The 23,471-nt window shown below is 37.0% G+C and overlaps 1 protein-coding gene across 1 annotated transcript in view; it reads right to left on the bottom strand.

Annotated features, from left to right (window-relative positions):
- The window catches only part of LOC575804 (transmembrane protein 198), a 72,068-nt gene extending 64,482 nt beyond the window's left edge, over positions 1–7,586 (bottom strand). Inside the window, exon 1 of the mRNA XM_030990331.1 lies at positions 7,491–7,586. The gene's annotated coding sequence lies outside the window, so the exon portion shown is untranslated. The remainder of the gene's footprint in view (positions 1–7,490) is intronic.
- Between the last annotated feature and the right edge of the window lie 15,885 nt (positions 7,587–23,471).

Raw genomic sequence — 23,471 nt, 5'->3', positions numbered from 1 at the left:
GTAGACTGGCAATTCTGTAACTTTCGTGTGTACATGTATATAGTGAATTTTACCTCAATTTGAGTCTGAAAAAAAAATAGATTAAGAAAAATTGTGTTGAAAATGACCAAATAGCACATTTATACATGCACATTGAGGCCCTATGTACAGATTTGTTTGTTTTGTTAAATATCTTGAAATCTTAAATGCTTTCATGGACCTGTACACATAAACGGCAAAGGCCTCTCAATCATTGAACACAGGAAAATTAAGATGTCCAGGACATGGCTCAATTACCCTATTCCTTGTTGAAAATACAAACATTTTTATCAAAAAGCAAATTGACAAAGTAAGTAAACCTTGATGTGACCTCAATCACAGACATGTTTACATTCATTGTACATTGTAGAGTGAATGTATAGCATACAAGTGATAAAGTTGTGATTGTTTATCTTTTGGCAAGAGTTTATTTACTGCAAATCTGTGAAATAGTCAAGAGAATTTTAAAGCCAATTGTGCTACATTTTTTCCTACTGTTTAAAGAGGTTTTAGTTTGTATTTGATCACTACCAAATGACAAACAGAATACATATACCATAGATTTTACAGCCATTTCAGGTCAGTTTACTACACTGATAAGATATAGTGTACAATAAAGTGTACATACTGTACATGTACAAGTACATGTATATTCATGTACAGTGGGGAAGAGTGGAGGGGGAAAAAAAAGGAAGAAATGAAACAAGTTATAAAAAAGAAGGATAAAGAGAAGAAGAAATAGAGAAGAAGGAGACAGGGAAGAAGGAGACTAGGAGAGCAAGAAGAAGCAGAAGAAGAGGAAAAAGAGAAAGAACAAGAAGAAGGAGGAGAAGGAGGAGGAGGAGGAGGAGGAGGAGGAGGAGGAGGCGGAGGAGGAGGAGGAGGAGGAGGAGGAGGAGGAGGAGGAGGAGGAGGAGGAGGAGGAGGCGGAGGAGGAGGCGGAGGAAGAGGAGGAGGAGGAGGAGGAGGAGGAGGAGGCGGAGGAGGAGGAGGCGGAGGAGGAGGAGGAGGAGGAGGAGGAGGAGGAGGAGGAGGAGGAGGAGGAAGAGGAGGAGGAGGAGGAGGAGGAGGAGGAGGCGGAGGAGGAGGCGGAGGAGGAGGAGGAGGAGGAGGAGGAGGAGGAGGAGGCGGAGGAGGAGAAAGAGGAGGAAGTGGAACTGGAAGAGATAGTGAAAGAGGGAAAAAAAAAGAAAAAGAAGAGAAGAAGAAGGAGAAAAAGTAGAAGGAGAAGAAGACCAACAAAAAAAGGAGAGAGGAAAAGCTATTTCTCTCCAAGTGCAAAAGCCAATGCGAATGTAAGAATGACAAAAACTCTACATGTAGTCCTTCAAAGTTGTAGGTCTACCACCTACTGCACAAGAACAAGACGATGCTGACATGTGTAATCAAATTTAGTCCAGTTTGAAAGGGGTCACAGACAAGTCACAGCCCACGGATTCACCCTTACAATTACAATAAATTGAAAAGGAACAGTAAGCATATCATCACATGGTTCATTCTATTATCATCTCGATAGACGAGTTCCCACTTACAGTAAAAGATCAGTGAAAAAGAAAATATTCTAAAGTTTGTTCTTGGAGGAGAGATAGACAGAGCTAGTTCAAGAAAAATACAGCAGATCATTTGTACTTAAAATTCAATCATTTCTGCACCTTAGGCCTGTCCTCATCAGCTCGAGATTGCCAAATAACCCTCCCAAGATATGTTGAGCTAGTTTGCAAAATATCCTGCTACTTGGAAAAATACGCGAAACCAAAGGGTGAGGAGAACCTCGGTCTGTTTCGCGAACGAAATATATTATTATTATTATTATATTATTATATTATTTGAATTGTGTTATTATATTTCATGTGTGCAGAGGAATAGTTAATTGGTTAGGAAATCAATGATATATCATTTGGTTCTTATCCCATTATGATATATTGCAAATCATTTTCTAATTAGATGCTAACCTTGTTCTCTATTTATTTGGGAAGAAATTACATTCTGATCATCTGATATCACCACATTATCTGACGAATGGTTGAATATTTTGTGTGATTGGACGTGAGTGTATGTGTTGCTGAAGTGTATGCTCGCTAGTGATTGGAAAAGTTTGATATTTTCCGCTTAGCGTTGGTTTATACGATTTTGTTAAGTCACTATTTTTTGTTTGTTTACATATACCGTAGTCAATATCGCAGATAAGAACTAGACTGTTTTTGTTTCTGCTGTAGCTTTAATAATCATATAGTTGTCTTTCCTAAGATCTATTCCTCTTCTACTTCTTTATTTTTCTTTCATATTTTCCCCCCTCCTTACTTCTTTAAACAATGGCTTCTATTAAGGGAGATTGTGTTATTCTGGTGAAGGGATTGAGTCCTTCAACTACTGAGGGCAGTCTCAGAGAATTTTTAGAAAAGATTGGGGAAGTGTCCCACTTAAACTTTGGTAAAGATTCTTTAACCGGCGAGAGCACCGGTAATGCTCACTGTGCTTTCGCTAGTAGTACCCTTGCTTTACGTGCAATAACGGAACTCACAACCTTATTTTCGCGTTATCAGCACGATTTTAAAAGCTCTCCAAATTCATAAGAAACTTTTTTTTTAATAATAATAATTACATGTTTCCAGAAAGACTGGTATGATTTTCCTGGTCAAGTTCAACGCTTGGGCATGAAGTTTGGATAATATTCCCTAATTGTTATTATTTGATTTGTGTTATTATATTTCATGTGTGCAGAGGAATAGTTGATTGGTTCGGAAATTAATGATATATCATTTGGTTTTATCCTGATTTATTGCAAATAATTTTCTCATAGCAATCAGGTTTACGTAGGTCGTAGCCATGAGCAGAATAAGTTGCCTTTTCCTTTTTGTGTTGGTTTTCGTGAATATGTTTGGCATGCCTCCGGTCAATAGACTTTGTTGTCAGTTGTGTGAGTGTGGAGGTGAAGATGAAAAAGAAAAAGATGACACAATAGTTGAGATGTATACGTTGAAGAATATAAAAAGTTCTGTATTTCAAAGCAGAGCAAAAATCAAGATCTAAACTGTCCTCATTCGGCTAGATTCTGTTGATCCATGATTACTGCACTGACTATCCCCTTTTTTTTGCTTTTGATTTATCTAAGGTAATTAAAATATGTTGTAGTAACATTATGGCAATTCCAAAAGTTTTAAATTACAATGATATAATTCTTTCTTTCCTTTCTGTTAGTGACGTGTAAGCTTTATTTAAACCCGAGTAATTCATCATAGTATTTTCAAAGATCAGGGATTTTTAATTGTGTCAGGGAGAAGGACCAATTGTTAGAAGTTGCGCAAATTAGTTATGTTTTGAGGAGTTCAGGAGGGCACTCGCTCCGACTTATTCATATTTTAAGTTGGTAGGAATAAGTATTTTTAGTGAACACATGATAGTTTGCTACTACCAAATTAGAGATTTCGGGTATTGTTGTGATCGAGGTAACCGTAGGTATTGAGACAGAACGTATAAGAAGGCTTAGAATAGTGGACCAAATAAAGATGTGCGAGAAGATTTTCATTAAAATAGATGTAGCATTTAAGTTCCAGCTAGGGTGGAGTTCAAAGAACTTCCACGTATTCCCCTTATCAAGAGCTCATTGCTGGCTTTAGTTTCTGCAACGAAATAAGTCGCAAATAGGCATGATGCAGATAAGGTAGGAGTAGGCTGTTTTAAAGTAGTTTAGTATCAGAGATCATCATGTTGCGGTTAGTCTAAAAGAAAGATAATGTTGCGCATGGATGAGTTTTTTTTTAAATAGTTTTGTTAGCATTTTCTCGAGGAAAATATTGAGATGCTACCTTTGTAGGAGCGTCCAGTCCTATATTTTGTTTATGTGTAGTTGGAAGTCTGATCGGATGTTTTAAAGTGGTCCACTTTTGCTTTGCCTTTTGTGCTTAAATTTCTAGCCTGCTAGTTGCTGATATCACACATTTAATTCAATGGGATATACATGTAGAACATTTTCTTTCCAGGAATTATATCTTTTGAGAGTAAAACTAAAAGCATTCTTGTTGTGAAAAATTGTATATCAAAACTGATATCACACATTTAATTCAATGGGATATAGAACATTTTCTTTCCAGGAATTATATCTTTTGAGAGTAAAACTAAAAGTATTCTTGTTGTGAAAAATTGTGTATCAAAACTGATATCACAAATTTAATTCAATTGGATATATAGAACATTTTCTTTCCAGGAATTATATCTTTTGAGAGTAAAACTAAAAGTATTTTTATTGTGAAAAATTGTTAGATATGAATTTTGGTAGAGATGTTGGATAAGGGAAAATTTGATAGAGAATATATTTAATTTGCCATTTTTTTTACTTCAGCATATACAACTGTTAAATGTGAGAAAATGTTTGGATTTAGATTTTTAAAAAAATTTTGTTAAAAAGTTGGAAATAACTAACCCAGGCCCCATCATAGATTATGAAGTAATTGCAAGGACTGTCCCATGGCAAAATGATAAGGGAGATGACTTGATCCCGAGTTTAGGTATTATTTAGCAACCTGAACTAAATAATGAAGACTGTGTGGTGATATATTTGTTGATGTTGTTTTTGTTAATGATGTTGAAAACAGTGATAATGACGATGAAGTGAAAGGTAGTGTTACTCCGTCCCCTACCCGTCCATGTGAGCAGCAAGAGGCCGCCTCAATTGAAGACGATGACTGTCCTCCGAGACGGTCACAAAGGTGCTAGCGCCCACCGGATAGGCTTATCTTTCAGAGTCAAGTGTACTGGACAATAGTGCTGATTTTTAATTTCAATTAGGCCAGTCAATTCCAGATTGCACAGGTTCTGAAATTAGAGATGATGATTCTGTTACTTCTGCAAATACAGATGATATTGCGACTGAGGATAATGTAAGAAATAATGCCCCTATAGAAGTTGACCCCTCTCCTGTCCCTTCAGGTGACGAGCAAGAGACCGCCTCTGTTGAAGAGGAGGACTGTCCACCGAGGCAGTCAAAAAGATGTTCTCGTCAATCGGTTAACATATTATCAAAGTCAAATTGTCCAACCAATTGTTGGGAATAAATACAATTGTATGATGTTGTATGGACTGCTGATGATGCTGCTTTTGAAGTTTGTGTTTGTTTTGTTTTCACCAGTTGAGATTGTTGTGAGCGTGATGTTGATATCGATGATTCCGATAAAGTCATCTTTTTCCCATAGTAAGAGAACAGTTAGCCTTCTTTTTTGGATCAGAAATTGTGCCTACATATAAGATACAACCTGAATTCACTAATGGGAGATAGGGCTTGTTATGTTATAGTTAATGACAACAAAAAAACTTGGGAGAATGAAGTTGTTTTAATTTTTATAAATTGCTATTCCTCTGAATAACATGATATTTAGCTCTATATTGTACTTTGTTGATTTATTGTCTAAACATGGCTGGAGCATGTCTCACTATGCCAACCAAACCCGATTGGTTTGATTTAAAGTTTAAGACTTTGTCATTATTTTGTTGGTTGATCTATCAATTGATCATTTCTTTCATAAACAATGTCCAATAGACTGCGGACACTATTATTTATTTTGATTTATCAACGCGCATTAAATGATTGGTATCATTGAAGGGTGCATAAACGATGCCCTAGTTTCACATAAATTTACCGCGCTGTATGTAAGTGGCCACAGTACTAACAATTTCTAACTAACCTCCCTCTTCCCAACCCTTAATGTCCCATTTATTTAGATCAACAAGTTAAGGCTTTTAAAGTATATTTTAGCTTAAGGTGTATTTTGATATTGATATATGTTGAAGATAAGACAGGGATCTTATGGATTATTGATACTATTTTCATTACATTGTTTGATAATAAATACTGTTAGAAGAATAGTTGATACAGGTCAGTGATTGGTAAATAAACATATATGACACCTTAAATATTACATCGTGTCCCAGCGCTTTTATTCTTTGACTTTATTTTATATCGGTGGTCTATTTGAACTAACCCCTCCCCCGAGTGGAAGTCATAGCTAGCGGACGGTGCGGACCAATACAAAAACCTGATTTCACTCGGAGCTCGATTCTACTATTTCACTATAATAGAAGACGGCGTGGTGTGGGCGGTTAGAATCACATGGTTCATTCTATTATCATCTCGATAGACGAGTTCCCACTTACAGTAAAAGATCGGTGAAAAAGAAAATATTCTAAAGTTTGTTCTTGGAGGAGAGATGGACAGAGCTAGTTCGAGCAAATACAGCAGATCATTTGTACTTAAAATTCAAACATTTCTGCACCTTAGGCCTGTCTTCATGAGCTCGAGATTGCCAAATAACCCTCCCAAGATATCTTGGGCTAGTTTGCAAAATATCCTGCTATTTGGAAAAATACATGAAACCAAAGCGTGAGGAGAACTTCGGTCTGTTTCGCGAACGCTAGCGCGTGCTGACCGTTAATCAAGTCCTTTCGTTTACGTGCAGTTGTCCGAAAGAAATCGTAGATAGCGTTAACCAGTATTTGCCATGCTACACCCCCTTTCAATGTATCTGTCCTCTCCATGGTAGTGTAAATAGTACTATGAGTGTGAAAGCAACAGGGTCAGCGCACTATTTTACACCGGTTCAATTCACAAACTCTATTTATCCTCATATTATGCTCTGACTGCATGTGGGAGCTCATGAATATTACCATAGGGGGCCAGGTACTACACGCAATACAACTGTGTATTATTTGTATGAAGTTCCAATACATGTACAATACATGTAGCTACAGTATCAATATAACCAAGCTTGTATGCTTTAAAACACTGTACTACTTTCAGAGCCATCTTCTATACACAGAGTTTGGCCAATTTTGGTTTCAATTGGTCACAATATACATGTAGGTGTCTACGATACGGGGACATGCACTACAAGCAATACAACTGTGCATTAAGTTTGAAGTTCTATAGCTACATATTACTGTATGTTTATAACACTGTACTACTTCCAGAGCCATTTATACAGAGAGTTTGGCCAATTTGGTTTCAGTTGGTCAAAATATGGTGCTACAATAGGGGGACATGCACTACAAGCAATACAACTGTGTATTATTAAGTATGAAGTTCTATAGCTACAGTATCAATATAACCAAGCTTGTTATGCTTTAAAACACTGTACTACTTCCAGGGCCATTTATACACAGAGTTTGGCCAATTTTGGTTTCAGTTAGTCACGACATAGTGTCTATTCTCTTGTTTTATGCTTGCCCAACGCAATGCAGTATTCGCCATATTGTGACCTACATGTACTTATACAGGGTTGGCCAAACTCTCCTAATCAATGGCACTGCCTCCTTCTATTGATCACTTATGCCTTGTGAACCTATCAAACCAACCCCACTCCCAGCTGAAAATACACTCCAATTTGGCGGAGTCGAGGAAACATTCGCTTTTCGATTCCGTGGAATCTCGGGAATGCTGCGCTGAATTCCAACAACGCTGCTAGAATACACACTCCACTTACCTAGATTGAAAAGTGTGTTAGCTTCCGACTGACCCCTTCTCTCCACCGAACACACCCGATACGCTGTCAGAGTTATGGCTGAACTCTCAAGGAATTAGCAATACTGAGAGCAATTAGAATGCCTGTGGTAAACAAGAAATTAATCATCTGCATTATGTATTTTAAGGAGAGTCTCATCAATTGACATTTCTGTAAATTTGGTTTTATAAGGGGATGTGGAAGGGGGAGGGGGTGGAGAGGTGGAGAGGGAGAGGGAGGGGGAGGGGGAGGACAAAATGAAACCTTTGTTTCCATAGCAACTGCTCACTGACGCGCAATACACAATGACAAAGGTGCTAACTGTGTGAAACAAATTAATTATTCATTTAAAGAGATTTTCTGAAACAGTCTCTTTGTAATACATTTTGTAAATCATTTGCGTGTGACAATGGGGTTCAACTACAGTAGTAGCACGTAAAGGACGGGAATAGATTGTTGCCAATTGAGAGCCACTGAAGGAGATAGAGACATTATCATCACGACCCGTCACCGAGGAACGGACAAGGGCAGATCACATGACTGGTAGCCCATGATATGTACACCTGAATTATGCAGGAGCAGTCAGTCAAGCAGGCACCGGCCGAGCCTTGCAGCAAGGCAGCCGTCAAAGTAGCATGCCACACAGCAGCCAGCAGGCCTAGCAGCATGCCAGCAAGTGGCACACTCATGCCAATCCTGTACATGTAGCTACACTTGTGGCTATAGGGGGCACAGGGCATGTGCCCCCTCCCCCTTCTATCAAATGAGAGAGGAGAAAGGCAAAAGGACAGGGAAAAGACAACAAGAGAGACAAGGAAAGGGAGGAACAGGGAAAGGATGAGAAAAGAAGATGATAGAACCCCCTCTCACACCCTTACCCTAACAAAATAGCATATAATTTTCTGACAGGTTTTCTGACTCGGCCAACTTTCAAACAGCTGTTTAATCAAATAATCTTTGGGAAAACTTTGGCAAGAATTGGACAATATTGGCAGTAGCTACATGTGTATGCACATGCACATGTGTACATTTAAATATCAAGTTTTCTCATAGTGGTTGATTTCAAATTGGGTGTTTAGGGCTGGTGTTAGTGTTTGATAAACACTAACACCAGCTCTAAACATCGAAATGGAACTCAGCTTAGACCTCTGAATAATATTCATATTTGAGTTACAAAACACACACACCCAAAAAGAAACCATGACATTTTAACAAGGATTATTATTCAATTGCTAACTGTATTATAAATTGGTATTGGATTCGGTGACCCAGCCATTTCACCACAACTACAGGTAATTGCACATTAAAGGTACTATGTCCCTTTTGCAGCCAACCTCAAATGCAGTAGAACTTTGCAGGAATTATGAATATGTCATGTATGTCCTATCTGTGAAATTTAAACGTAAGCAGTGTCCTCATATTCAAATTATGCAAGGAAACCCGTTTACTTGCTAGACTTCACTGTCAGACACTATTGAATGACTGACTGGCTTTTTTTTTCTTTGGTAATAACATACATGAAAAGAGTTGCAAAGGGTACATGAGCATTTGTTTACAGCAATAACCTACTTCTTGTGATGGCCAAGATTAAACTGATTGAATCTTTGCGCAGCATAAAAAGTATGACCATTCGGTAGAATTGTCTGAAAATCAAGACTATTACTTTTGGGCTCTATAGCCCTAAAGTCGATTTGACAACTAATAGTCGTTATTTTCCCACTTGAAGACATTTTCAAGCCCCACCTTTTTTAGGGAAGTTCTAAATTAGTATTATCTTTCAAACGCAGTTGGAATTTAACTTTTTCATTTTTTGGGCCTGCAAATGGGACATAGTACCTTTAAAGGGTGGAGCATGTGGGAACAAAAAATTAGTCACTGTTTACCTTCAACAAAACATTATCCAATCTATAGGTGATTATGTTTACAAAGTCTAGAATGTGTTGTATTAATCAAACATGGAGCACGGATTCCTGATAATGGGATGTGCCATTGGCAAGGACACAGTCTGCGATGTTCATTATAGGCCTGTCCTCATCAGCTCGAGTTTGCCAAATAACCCGCTATTTTCAGACTTGGGATATTATCCTGATTCCTGACGCTCAAAAGTGCATCTTCACAAATAGCGGGATATTTTGGAAAGAAGACCAAGCTTTCTCTGGATATTTGCCTGACCAAATATCCTGCTAATTGCAACTGCGGGCTGATGAGGACGCAAATTAACTGGTTAATTTGTGATTGCCATAGGTAAAATAGCGGGTTATTTGGCAAACTCGAGCTGATGAAAACAGGCCTTATAGTTATGTAGAACACTTATCGGCTTGTATGTATGTGTAATTTCTGTGATTAAACTGAAGAGAAGGTTGAGTTCTGGGAAGAGGTGAACAATAATTTGTGAGCGTTATCATTGCTATTTACATGTATATGCAAGTGTGGAAGAGCATCAGAGAAAAAATATTCCCTGAAAAGCATGGCTCTTCAAATGCCTTGATATTCTAAATATATGACAAGTAAATCAGCTTTAAAATGAGACCCGATTTTTATGCCACATGGTTGTGTAGTGACTGTAGTCCCATTTATACTGTAACGGTACATCTTTCTGTGTACAGTGCTTGTCACTTTACCAATACTGGGCTAAATTTCTTGCAGTATAAAACTATAAACCAATACTTACTGTATATGTTACATCGTTTCTTTCATAATGCAATCGCTTGACCACAACTCAACTTCATCTTTAATCACATTTATAGTTGTGAAGGTTTTGATTTACTGTCAGCCTACATGAATATTCAGTAGAAAAGCCTTCACACATTAAACAATTATGAAATACGAACATCCATTATCCAGCAGATACCGGTACATATATTATGTACGTTGTGCATTTTGATCAATGCTGTTCTCGAAAAGAATGGATTAAAGACAAGAGTGCTATGTAAGAACCTGCTATTATTATTATTATTATTATCATCATCATCATCATTTTTTTGTTATTGTTGTTGGTTTTGTTTAAATCATTTCAATAATGACCCAAGGGTCTCAATTTCAGACTAACGGTTGCACCTGCTTCTTCTAGTCTGGAGCTCATCGGTCAAACTCAGGGCATGTATGCTTTATTCGCTCATACCATGATTAATTCATAAAAATGACAATTTTGGCTTCTACCTATTTCAAGAACAAAGAAATTTGAACTCTAGCCATGCAAACCGACATGCATAATAGGCAAAACATGTACATTAACAAAAAAAGCGTGAATTGGCAGTGTGTACTGAACTGAACAGTAGAGCATTATTTTTTCCCTAAGAGGATGTCAAGTGGAGCATGATTAAAATTCATTATAACATTGTAGAACTACACATCCGTTTTGATTTGTTTACATTATATGAAGGAAAAAAAAGTATCCTGAAACCTTCATACAAGCAGGTGCCTACGCAGGGGGGGGGGGGGGGGGGGGGGTCGAACCTCCCCCCCCCCCCCCCTCAAATTTGTTTATGTGTGTTTTTTGGAGGACTGAGTCATTGCAAAATTTTTGGCGCGATTTTCAAATTTTAAACCCTTCCCCCCCCCCCCCCCCCCCCCTTCAAAGAAATCCTGCGTACGCCCCTGCATACAAGTGTACAATATGTCGACCCACAAATGTACATGTACATGTAGATCTATTTAAACAATTCTGTCAGAGCTACACTGTCATGCACATGTACACATGTACTTGTATGCCACACACATACAGAGCGTGCTTCAAGTTCACTGAAGGAGATAATTTACAGTGTTCCACTAAAATGTTCTTGTACTGTAATCCCGATCCTTAATGAGTTTAAACAGGAAACATTCCAGGAAATCCTACCTGCAAATATTGGTTCAGGAAGTGGTAACATTGCAATGTACAATGTAAGCCCTATCCAGTGGTAAACATTGCACCCCTTAAAGGTACTATGTCCCATTTGCAGGCCAAACAAATGAAAAGGTTAAATTCCAACGGCATTTGAAAGACAATACTAATTTAGAACTTCCCTAAAAAAAGGGGGGCTTGAAAATGTCTTTAAGTGGGAAAATAATGACTATTAGTTGTCGAGCTATAGAGCCAGTATAAAGTAGTGAGTATGTACTGAATGGTCGTACATTTTATGCTGCACAAAGATTCAATCAATTTAATTTTGGCCATTACAAGAAGTGGGTTATTGATGTAGACAGTTGCTCATGTACCCTTTACAGCTCATTTTATGTACATGTACAGGGTATGTTATTACCAAAGATGAAAAAGCCAGTCAGTCACTCAATAGTGTCTGACAGTGAAGTCTAGCAAGTAAACGGGTTTCCTTGCATAATGTGAATATTAGGGCACTGCTAACATTTAAATTTAAGATAGGACATACTGTACATGTACATGACATATTCATAATTCCTGAAAAGTTCTACAGAATTTGATGTTGGCTGCAAAAGGGACATAGTATCTTTAAAGGTAATACAAAGTTTTGGTAATATTTCAACAGGATTGGATTATGAAATTTAAAATTTACCATTGTGAAATCTAGTGTTAAAATGAGCAACTTTGACAAAATTGGGCTCTAATACGCTAAGAATTTCGAGAAATTACGGTAAAATACCAAATTTATCGGTGCTCCTGATAAATTAATAAATCGAGTCTAAGTGATAAAATTGTAAATAATTTACTCTTTATGTTATATAGCTGAGCTCCCTCTCAAGACTGATATTACTTTAGCTTTAAAACAATGTTTCTTGACTACAGATACAGAAGTACAATCGACCGATTTGCTTTTCCCGTTTGGAAATTTTATATCAGAACATGCTCAAATTAAGTGCTAATAATATGATCTAGATTCTGGAAATTCTAACAGATTTGGAGCAACTTTGTCAGTACAGTGAATCTCCAATTCTTTATCCATGAAACAAATATATGTAAGAAAAATTGTTTACAAGTGCGTTAAACATTGACTTTCAAAGAAACTGCTGGCTTGTTTTGCGTTGACTGCAGAAGAAATTGGGTATACGTTTTGGCAGGAAATCTTAACACAGAGCGGAAGGAGGTCTGGGAGAGAAATGTCACTAATCGCTGTGCCATTTGCGTAAGCATTACCACAGAGATGGATGTTTACCTACTTTGTACTTTGGTTGTACCCTTCATTGAAGACTGATCGCTTTAAAAGATGTTCATGATATATCTGATACAGTGCTTAAATGTAGAATTCATTATCATACTTGTGTGTACATGTACATGTTGCAAATTCCTAAACATTGTGAAACTGAGAGAGAACAGGGCGAGTTGGGTTTTAACTGACAAAGTGACGACAAACATTATTAAAAGCTTAAAACTCATCCGGAAAGTGCTTGTGTCTTTTAAACCTCTCAACACAGAGTTAAGTAATAGGTTGATCATTTACATTTAACAGATTTAAGGGAGTATGCAATTGCATGGATTGAGTCAAAATATTTACTTTAAATGCTGACTTGCAGTTGAGATGACCAGATCCAGCAACAACTATAATTTAATAACTATTACAGGTGAATGGAAGAGTTCATAACAAATTATGCTTGGCAAAATATTCCTCCTAACCACTCTGACAATAGGCCTGTTCACACATAACAAGTTAGTGTGAATTGGGAGAATTCTCGCTCAACATTGTTTTTTTAACTTTGTTTATCATAACTTATGAATTCATAGTAATTCCGTTCAAGACGAGATCTTTAAAATGTTTCTAAACCATATTCAATGTATCATGATTGCATTTTTCCTCTGATGACTTTGAGTATGTGGATTTTTTTCCTTTCCATCTCGAAGCCCTCTATTGTTTGGAGCAGCAAGGTCCTCATAAGGCCTGACTTCATCAGCTCGAGATTGCCAAATAGCCTGCATTTCTGATTTGGGAAATAATCCCGAAGTTACAAATCGCGTCTTCATCAGCTCGAGACTGGACCTCGAAACTTGAAACTCGAGCTCGAGAAAGTAGCTCAAGATATTTTGCTCACCATTTGTGCATAGTGCGAGTCTTTGGGCTGGTGAAGACGCACCGGCAAATAGCGGGATAGTTTGCAAACTAGCCCAACATATCTTGGGATGATTATCTCAACCACATATCCCGCTAATTGCAACTTCAGGCTGATGAAAACACAACATTTGGATAAATTGCGATCAGGATAGTTCAAATGGCAGGATATTTGGCAATCTCGAGCTGATGAAAACAGGCCTACATGTATATGGTTCCAATCGGCCACAGGCTAATAAAAGTGAATCATGATAGTCGATTGTCTGAATCTCTGTCGCTGACATTAATAACGACAGGTTTCACCACAAAATTTGATGCTGGGAACAAGTGTCTAATCCTGTTCAATTCTAAAGCATATTGGACAATGACCAATGACCACTACTAATAATATAAGTGATAATAATTATCACCATCATCATCGTCATCATCATCATTGTCGTCATCCTCATCATCATTGTCATCATCCTCATCATCATTGTCATCAGGGCTTAAATTAATCCATGGCTATGGCCTTGGATGCCCCTTTGATTGGCCTCAATTCCCCTCTCATTGGCCTTGGAGAATTGTTGTGCCCTTTCCAATTCTTCCTATTTGTGCTGTATAGGAATGTGCCCTACAGAAAAGTGGTCTTGCCCTAAAAATATTGAAATTTAAGGCCTGTTGTCATCATCATAATCTTGATAGTAATGATTCGATTTATATAGTTCTAACAATTTTTTAGTTTTGCCTTTTAATAATATACTGGTAGTAGGAGCATATCGATATGTGCCTGATTGAATTCACACAGGATATACACTGATCCAAGCAATGCAAAGTCAGTTAATTGATCTGAACTGAAGTGGAAAATGAAATCATAGTCATGTTATCGAGTTGGAATTAAGACCATTGTCTGCAATCTCTAATAAAAAAAATTGCTCATGTACAACTTTAATCTGTGCTTATTAATTGAAATCACACACAATACTTGCTTCTTCAAGCAATAGATTTGGAGCAACAGTGTATCTCCAATTCTTCATCAATAAAATGAATACATGTACATAAAAATTGTTTACTTGTGTGTTTAACATTGACTTTCAAAGAAACTGCCAGCTTGTTTCGCGTTGACTGCAAAAGAAATTGGGTGCACGTTTTGGCAGGAAATCTTAAAGGTAAAGACCAGTTCTGGGCATGCAATTGCATTGTGAAAGAAACGTTGTGGAATCGATCTGAAAAGGTTGATTATCTAGCAAGTATTGGTGTGTACTGCAAGGTTCTGGAATCATCAAAATGATTAGAAATTTGGCCCAGTCTTGGTAAAGTTACAAGCACTGTACACAGAAAGATGTATATGGGACTATGCGACACGTGTGCGATATATTTATCTAGTCCGGATAGATATAATAATTTACCAAATATATCAATTAGTAGGTGGTTTCCTGGCAAAATTTGTTTCATCACGTATTAGTTGAAACATATTCTTTCACAAGATTGGTAATTATAAGAGCTTCCATTTCATTTTTGAGAGGGGGGGGGGGGGGGGAGTTTCCAAAACTGGTCTACATGTATGTAAAAGAGCTCCAGCAATTAAACAGAGAAGTGTTTTGGACACTGTGCTTACTGAATCTTCATGAGTAAAAAATGTACATACATTGTACGTTTCACCTTCATACACCTTATATTCAGAGATCTGCTGAATTAATTTCAGAATAGTTCAAAATTCTATTAATAGATACATCTTTACACTGCAGTTACTGATTGAAAACTAGCATTTGACTACACTGGTACAATAGTGTAAATGTAGCATACAAACAATCAATGACAAAAAATGTTCCGGCTTTATCTTGCATACAACTACATGTATAGAAGTCAAGGCCATGCCTGTGAATGCACAGCTACACATCTCTAGTATCTCTTCAACACAGCATTGTTGAGAAACACAATGGACACAATGTAAAGGTGATTGTTGCAATCATCAGCATTGTATGTGTAAGCACCTGCATGTACTATCCATGTAAACAGAGTTTTTCATTTTTAGGTCTACTAAACAAAAAGAGCTTCAAAAATAAAGGATGCATGAATTTCTGGTAACTGCTCACAAAAGATAAACAGTGTATACATGTACATGTAGTAGTGGCAACAATACCTGAAGTATGGCATTGAGTTTTCACCTTCAAACTGAGGGACATTCGCACTGCCCCCACACTTCTTCTACCCATGGTTCTCAACTTCTCACCTAATGTGTTTTTAAATGAAAACATGCGTGGTACCAATATCCCATTCCTAAACTTCATCTACAATGTACATGTACATGTACCCCTGTACATTTACAGTGTAGTTAATAAAACTGAATATTTCAAAGACTTTATTTTCTGCAATCAAACAAATCAGTTATACAACAAATATGGATAATTATATAAAACATAAGGTATGCAAACAATATACAAAATATAGAAACAAATGTATAATACATGAGTAAGAGTAAACTTATACATTGGGCCATTGCGTGTATTAAGAAAGAAAGCAAAAGGTCGCCGTTATAAGCAAAAGCTTGAGTAGACAACTGAGCTAAAATAAACATGAGTTGTGAAATATTGGCAAATTAACAAGAAGAGGGGGCCATGATACTCAAATGATATACATTGTACAGTATATTACAATTAAATGTGGATATGAACAGTTGTATTCAATATAAATAATTATAGAATTAGCATATGAATCTCATATTTATATGGAATAGTCCAGGTAGAGGACTAAAATTTGCGGGTAGGAATGTGTAACTAGGGTTATATCCCTGTGTTTACAATTTAGGAATACATATTATTGGCAATCCAAAAAGAAAAATACATAAATATATACATGTAAATGTATATCCCATTAGTAACTAGAGGTTTTGTATTACTAAGTGGAAGATGTTGCAATATTGCTCTCATTTTGACCTTGTTCTGAACAATATGAAACATTTTTGTATGCAGAATCCTACTGTAGACATCGTAAGGATTACGTAAATAGAAGGATACTATAGCGCATTGAAAACGGAAGGGCTGTTTCAGGCAGTTTAGTTGCTAATGGGATATAAGTACATGTATGTAACCCACATATAAAGTGTACCTTTCCTTATCTTACATTGTGTGCTCCACAAATCTCTCATGTTCCATGCAAATATGAAAGAACTTAGTGTTTTGTTACTTTTGTTAAATTACAAAGCAAATCTGAACACCCTACATCGCACATACAGTGAGTGGGCGGTTGCGGTTTTGAGTTTCCAAAGGAACTTGGAACCTGCAGACACTGTGTTGACAATAGAAGCAAAACAAAGGCTTTGCTTCTCAGAACACCGCTGACCGAATAGAAAGCCGGATAGATAGTGCAGTGGTGTTATTGGATCAGTGCACAATGCTAATGCCTACCGGTATTATCATGAACTTATCGATTGGTGTCCCACCTAACTGAGGATGCAGCATGCGTCGTATATAACAGTATATGTGACGGATGCGGCAGCTCTGGGAACGGCTGAAGGTGTGAATTAGTAATACCATCTTGCATACTGTATATACGCCATCTGTTCATACTTCATTATCTCCTAGAAATGCAACCTCAGAGTGGTGTCTTATCGTACTACCTACCAAACAAAGCATTTTTAAGAGGCCATTTTCATTTAAAGATGAAGATGAGTTCTGGTCATGCGATTGCATTGTGAAAGAAACGGTGTGGAATCGACCAGAAAAGGTTGATCATCTACATGTAGCATAAAAGAATTTGTGTGTATTGCAGCGTTCTGGAATCATCAAGTCTTGGTAAAGTTACAAACACTGTACACAGAAAGATGTATATGGGACTACACAAACACGTGGCGTAAAAATCCTACCCTGGAGTTATACGATGTTACATGTACATGACATATTTAGAATATGAAGGCATTTGAAGAGCCATGCTTTTCAGGGAACATGTCTTATCTGATGTTCTTCCACACTTGCATTATAAGAATGATAACGCTCACAAATTATTTTTCACCTCTTCCCAGAACTCAATCTTCTCTTTAATGTTCCCAAATGTAATCTACACGCCTTTGTAAAGTTCCTAGTTACATGTACATGTATGAATATTTCATTCATTTGTTACGAAAAATTGAACTTCAATAGTCAGAATGCAAATTGCATACATTATGTTTTGTTAGGTACATGTACACTAGGGAAACTTGGAAAGCCAAAATTTCTGTCCTACAAACCTACAATTGTACCTACATGTACATGTAGGCATAAATAATGTATGTTTATCGCATTCTGACTCTAGTAAAACAGATGAAGGTAATAGTCTGCTGCTTTATAAAGCAGCAAACTATTATCTAGTAAACTTGTATAAATTTGGAATACATTATGAAACTGAGTATGGTACTAAAAGCCTACATGCTTGTTTGTGCATGAAGTTTACATGGAGTAGGCCTACAATACCAGAACAAACATTTGTACAAAGTGCTTTACTGTATTAAATAAGTTTAGTACGGTATGTAATGTACACTGTAGGGCCTGAACAAAATTGTATTGCCCTTAGGTGCTAGAACCAGGATCGGGCTGTCGGATATCTTTTTAAAAAACACCTTTTCCCCCTCAAAACAGCGACCGCCCCCAAAAAACTAAAAACCGGGAACGTCGCCCAAATTCTTCTCTACACGGGGCCTCCATTTAACGTCCTATCCGAGGTGCGAGGAAAAAGCTTGTGATTTTTCTGTTGATCCGATACCCAAATTATGATATTTCAGTCAACCCTGTATTTGTTGTGATTTTTCAGCATCCTTACAAGGTTAAATAGACTATTTCAATTAAAGGGATAGTTGAGTTCTGTTTTCAAAATACGGTGACTGTTACTTAATTATTTAATTAAAAATAACAATACATGGGCCGGCTGGTTGTGCGTAATATATAACCAACACGAAAATGCCAACAAAAAATCCAACATTGGCATTGGCTGAAATACAACGTAAAAGGCGCTATTTCGTTTTTTCAATGGCTTTTTCAAAGTATCTAATATTTGTGGTGGTACACAAGTATTAGAAATTGTTATATAAATTTATGGATTTTTCAGCCGTCTCTGAACCGAATTTGATCAACCAAAGATGATTTTGTCATTTAAATTGTAATATAACCAACACGAAAATGTCAACAAAAAATCCAACATTGGCATTGGCTGAAATACAACGTAAAAGGCGCTATTTCGTTTTTTCAATGGCTTTTTCAAAGTATCTAATATTTGTGGTGGTACACAAGTATTAGAAATCGTTATATTTATGGATTTTTCAGCCGTCTCTGAACCGAATTTGATCAACCAAAGATGATTTTGTCATTTAAATTGTATGTTCTTTCAAATTTGACACTCAGTTTTTCATTATCTCACAAAAAAATAATTTTTGTGTAGCGCCCTCTGCAACAGAACCAACTATCCCTTTAAATTTAAGTCTTACGTAACAATTTTTTCAGTTTGAACAATTCTCATTTTCGTCATATTCAAGGTGCACAATTGGTGTGTACAATTTCATGTGTGCGTCAGTTATGTGTGAAGTGCGTCACATGTTTAAAGCATGACATGTCAAAATCTCCTCGGCGTGACGTAATATTACGTCTTGACATTGCCAGTGAACTTAAGTTGCGCTTAAGTTACGTAGGTCCTCTCTCACTCAAATTTGAAGCCATTCGAGCGGATCGATCGGATCGGCCGATAGGAGCGCGTAAACTCACTGAGTGATTTCAAGTACGTTGTTCGGTGTTGGTGTTGAGAGCTTGGAAAGGCAGCTGAACCAAGTTCCAACACCGACAGTCAGTTTAGAAGGACGATACCGATCACATGTGCGCGTTATCGATAGCTCAACACCAGCCTCAAAGCCGAGTGACGTCCTACTCTACAGGCGAAAAGCCTTGCGATAAAAGCATAGATCTCATCCATTCAGAAATTCCAATAAATAACACCATGTCGAATATCAAATGTAAAGTCATATTAAAACATCAATAGATAAAATATCATTTCTCTTGAAATACATAGAGTCTATGTAGCTCCCAGGATTTACAGCTGTTTTGACTGTACAATTGAATTTTACCTTGGCATGATCGTGAGATTCGTGCCAGATGTCCGCATAGTTAGCTGCGGTATACTGCAACACCAACACCGAACTTGAAATCATGAATTTCCCAATCCCTAGGAGCTGGTGTTGGTGAATGGGAAAATAATACGTAAATCGTCAACACCAACCACGATACTCGGTTCAGCAGACGACATTCAACACCAACTCTCAACACAGACTAGCGGAAATACGTCATATTGCCTGAGGCTGAGGTCGATCCCAACACCAGCCTGATTTCAAGTTCGGTGTTGTGGCTGGTGGAATCGGCTGTTGTTGGTGTTCTCACAACACCAACACCAGCTTTCAAGTTTCAACACCGAACTTGAAATCACTCACTGTATGTACAGCGCTCAATGCGCATGCTCTTGAATGTGTCTGGTGACTCTGGTCTGGAACTTTTCTGTCTTGAAGTTGAAGTTGGAATTGGACATTGATTGGACCTCAGTCATAGTATCGATTGTAATTTTGTATTGAGTCGCCTACTGCGATCTACGATAATCGTTTAACAATATTCTGAAGGGAAAAAGGAGACTCAAGTAGGCCTAGATCTAGACCAAAAGCTTCTGTCTCTCTATATCGTCGGTTGTTCCACTGTGACTACGTCTGGCTCCACTAGACCTCCAATATTGGGGAATGTCAACAAACATGACAAATGTCAGTTTACTTTTATTAAAGAAATGACCCATATCAGACGATTATTTCTGTCTAGCCTAGATCTAGGTCTAACTAAAAAATGAAAGCCATAAAGGCGATTATGATAACAACTTAGATAATATCTGACAGATATTATATGAGTCGATATTATATTTCCCCATGTCTCCAAACTACAAAGCGCTGGAATTTGAAATGCAAATTGAGTGCCGCGCCGCGGCCGCGGCGGCTTGAGGTTATCGGCCAGCCCTGAGCCGAGCCCGCCTGGCGCAATTCGCAAGCGGTGACTGCGCTCTGATCGCACTGTACCACTACCAGTGCTGTCACCGTTGTGCTACGTTATTTAGATCTAGATCCATGTTGTATTTTAAAGATACAAAGAAAAGTGTCAAAAGAATGATAAACATGATTACCTTGTAATATTACGATGGTGAAAAACTGGTGTCCTTTTGGTATTTCGCCTAGCCTAGGTTAGTGCACCGCACTCTGCACCCAAAATCCGTTTGGTTTGAACGATAGGAAAGTGAGTGTTGTTGTTGTTGGCTTTCAGATGGCGCTCTTCTTGTAAAATTTTCTTCGCCACGGTGCGGCGTTCCTTCTTTGATGTTTATCTTTCTCAACTTTAGGGCCCGTATTCAACAAACTTCTTAAGCATGTACTTTTTCTTAAATTTTGGAGTAGAAAAAATCTTAGCCAAAAATCGTATTCTATATAAGATATTTGCTTAAGGGTATTTTCTTAACTTAAGACTTTGTCTTAGCCGATTTTTCAGAGTTTAGGTATAAAATCTTAGATTTTGTCCAAGTCAAAATTCTTAAATAGACAGGAGTATTCTAATGCGCACAGAAATTAAGAATTTTACCCTAAGTTTAAGTTTAAAATATTAGACTGGCTATAGGTCATCACAGTACTAATGATATCAGATCCATGAAAAAATATACAGAAGAGTCTTTCAATCTTCAACTATCTGTTGTTGATTGGTCACGAATAACTGACTGTACAGATGTAAATGAGGCATGGTCAATATTTCAACATGTTTTTATCTCAAATTTGAATATGATAGCGCCACTGAAACGGATAAGAATAAAACAAAGATCAGAAACTTGGGTGACTAAAGATATTCTTTCCCTAATTCAAGAGAGAAATATAGTATACAAAAAATTGAGGAAAAGAGCAAAAGATGAGACGCTCTATAAAAGATACAGAGTATTAAGAAATATGATCCAGCAAAGAGAGGTGAAAAAGGCTTAACTCGATTACTTACAAAACAAGATAGAAGAAAATAAACAAGATTCGAAAAAACTTTGGCAGAATCTAAAAAGCTTAGGATTGAAAGTAAGAAGCGAAAAGAACAAGAATCTGTCATTAAAATTGATGGGGAATTATGTCATGATAAGATGGCCATCGCTGATGAATTCAATTCTCATTTCACAAATGTGGCTGCCAAATTAGACTCCCCCTTCCAAAGACTTTTTCAGCGCAGGCAATGATTGTATTCGTGAGTTTTACGAAAGAAAAGGTGTACGTGAAAACAGCTTCGAGTTATTACCAATCAGTGAACAATTTGTTTTCAAAGAGTTACGTAAGTTGAATGTATCAAAAAGTACTGGGTTAGACTTGATTCCAGCTAAATTTCTAAAAGATGGTGCGAAGGTTTTATTTAAGCCTCTAAGTTACTTAATGAACCTATCTATCTTGACGAGTACTTTTCCAGAGGATATGAAAATAGCAAAAGTGACTCCACTTTATAAAAAGAAAGATAACACTGATGTTAGCAACTATAGACCTATTAGTGTTTTAAGCGTAGCATCAAAGATTCTAGAAAAATCGGTCTGTGTTTAAATTGAAAGATACTTCAAAGAAAATGATATAATTTATGAATTTCAATCTGGTTTTCGACATGATTATTCGACTGAAACATGTTTAATTCATTTGACTGATTATTTGAGGAGATATAGAAACTTCCCAAGGGCGCTTTGTTGGTATGGTGCTCCTTGATCTGCAAAAAGCTTTTGATACAGTTAATCATTGCGTCTTATTGAAGAAGTTACAACTAATGGATTTTGATAAGGCAAGTTTAGATTGTTTCAGATCCTACTTATCTAATCGACACCAAGTAGTGGCCATTCATGATATTCGTTCCAAACTAATGCCTATAACATGCGGTGTTCCTCAGGGAAGCATTTTAGGCCCAATTCTATTTTCAAGTTATATAAATGATGTGTATTTTGTATAAAAGACTTCAAACTATTATTGTACGCAGATGACAGCGTACTACTCTATTCAAATCCTGATCCTAATTGAGGAAAAGCTCAGTGAACAGCTGTCTACGTGTGTCGATTGGATGACTGATAATAAGCTTTCTTTACACTTGAAAACAGAAAGCATTTTATTTTGTTCTAAAAGTAGTTCTAAAAAGTCATTTGAATTCAAAGTTACACGCAATAATCAAGCAATCAAGAGAAAGGAGTCTGTGAAGTATTTAGGCATTGAGTTGGCTGGCGCAATTTCATTTTTATCTTTAGTAGAATCAGTTGTAAAAAAAGCAAATTCTCGTCTGAAATTGTTGTACAGATATCAAAGTTGTATGGATTTAAAAGCAAGACGTACACTCTGTTTTGCTCTTATTCAATGTTTATTTGACTATGCTAACCCTGCATGGTATAGTAACATAAACAAGTCAGATCAAAAGAAGTTGAAGATTATACAGAACAACAAAATGGTGAGATTTATCAACTGTTCTGGTTCAAGAACTCATGTTGGCTACAGCGAACTTTCTAAAGCTGGTTTTCTTGAAGTCGACCAAAGATCAAAACAACTCGTATTGCATCACGTGCATAAAATATATCATACTAGGTCGAATCATTATATTCGATCCAACTTCGATCTTGTTACTGACGTACATGATTATAATACAAGAAATAGCCGATTCAACTTTAACTTACCAGAAAGAGTAGGTAGTATTGGAAATTCGTATTATTACAATGCCATAAAACATTGGAATTCCCTTCCCAATGGTGTAAAAGAAATAGGAAATTATGATCATTTTAAGAGGAAATTAAAGGAATACCTAATACTTGACAGTCAGAGAAGAGAAGTGAATGACATGTTATATGATTGAAATTTTTATTCTTCTGTCGGTTCATACTTTTTCATATTGTATATACTTATGTTTTCGTACGTTATAGAAATTCTACAAATTCATCTTTATTTTCTCTTCTTCCTTCT

This window comes from Strongylocentrotus purpuratus, unplaced genomic scaffold, assembly GCF_000002235.5.
Source record: "Strongylocentrotus purpuratus isolate Spur 01 unplaced genomic scaffold, Spur_5.0 spur5_scaffold_19, whole genome shotgun sequence".
Classification (NCBI taxonomy): Eukaryota; Metazoa; Echinodermata; class Echinoidea; order Camarodonta; family Strongylocentrotidae; genus Strongylocentrotus; species Strongylocentrotus purpuratus.
This window is presented reverse-complemented; position numbering and strand designations above follow the sequence as displayed.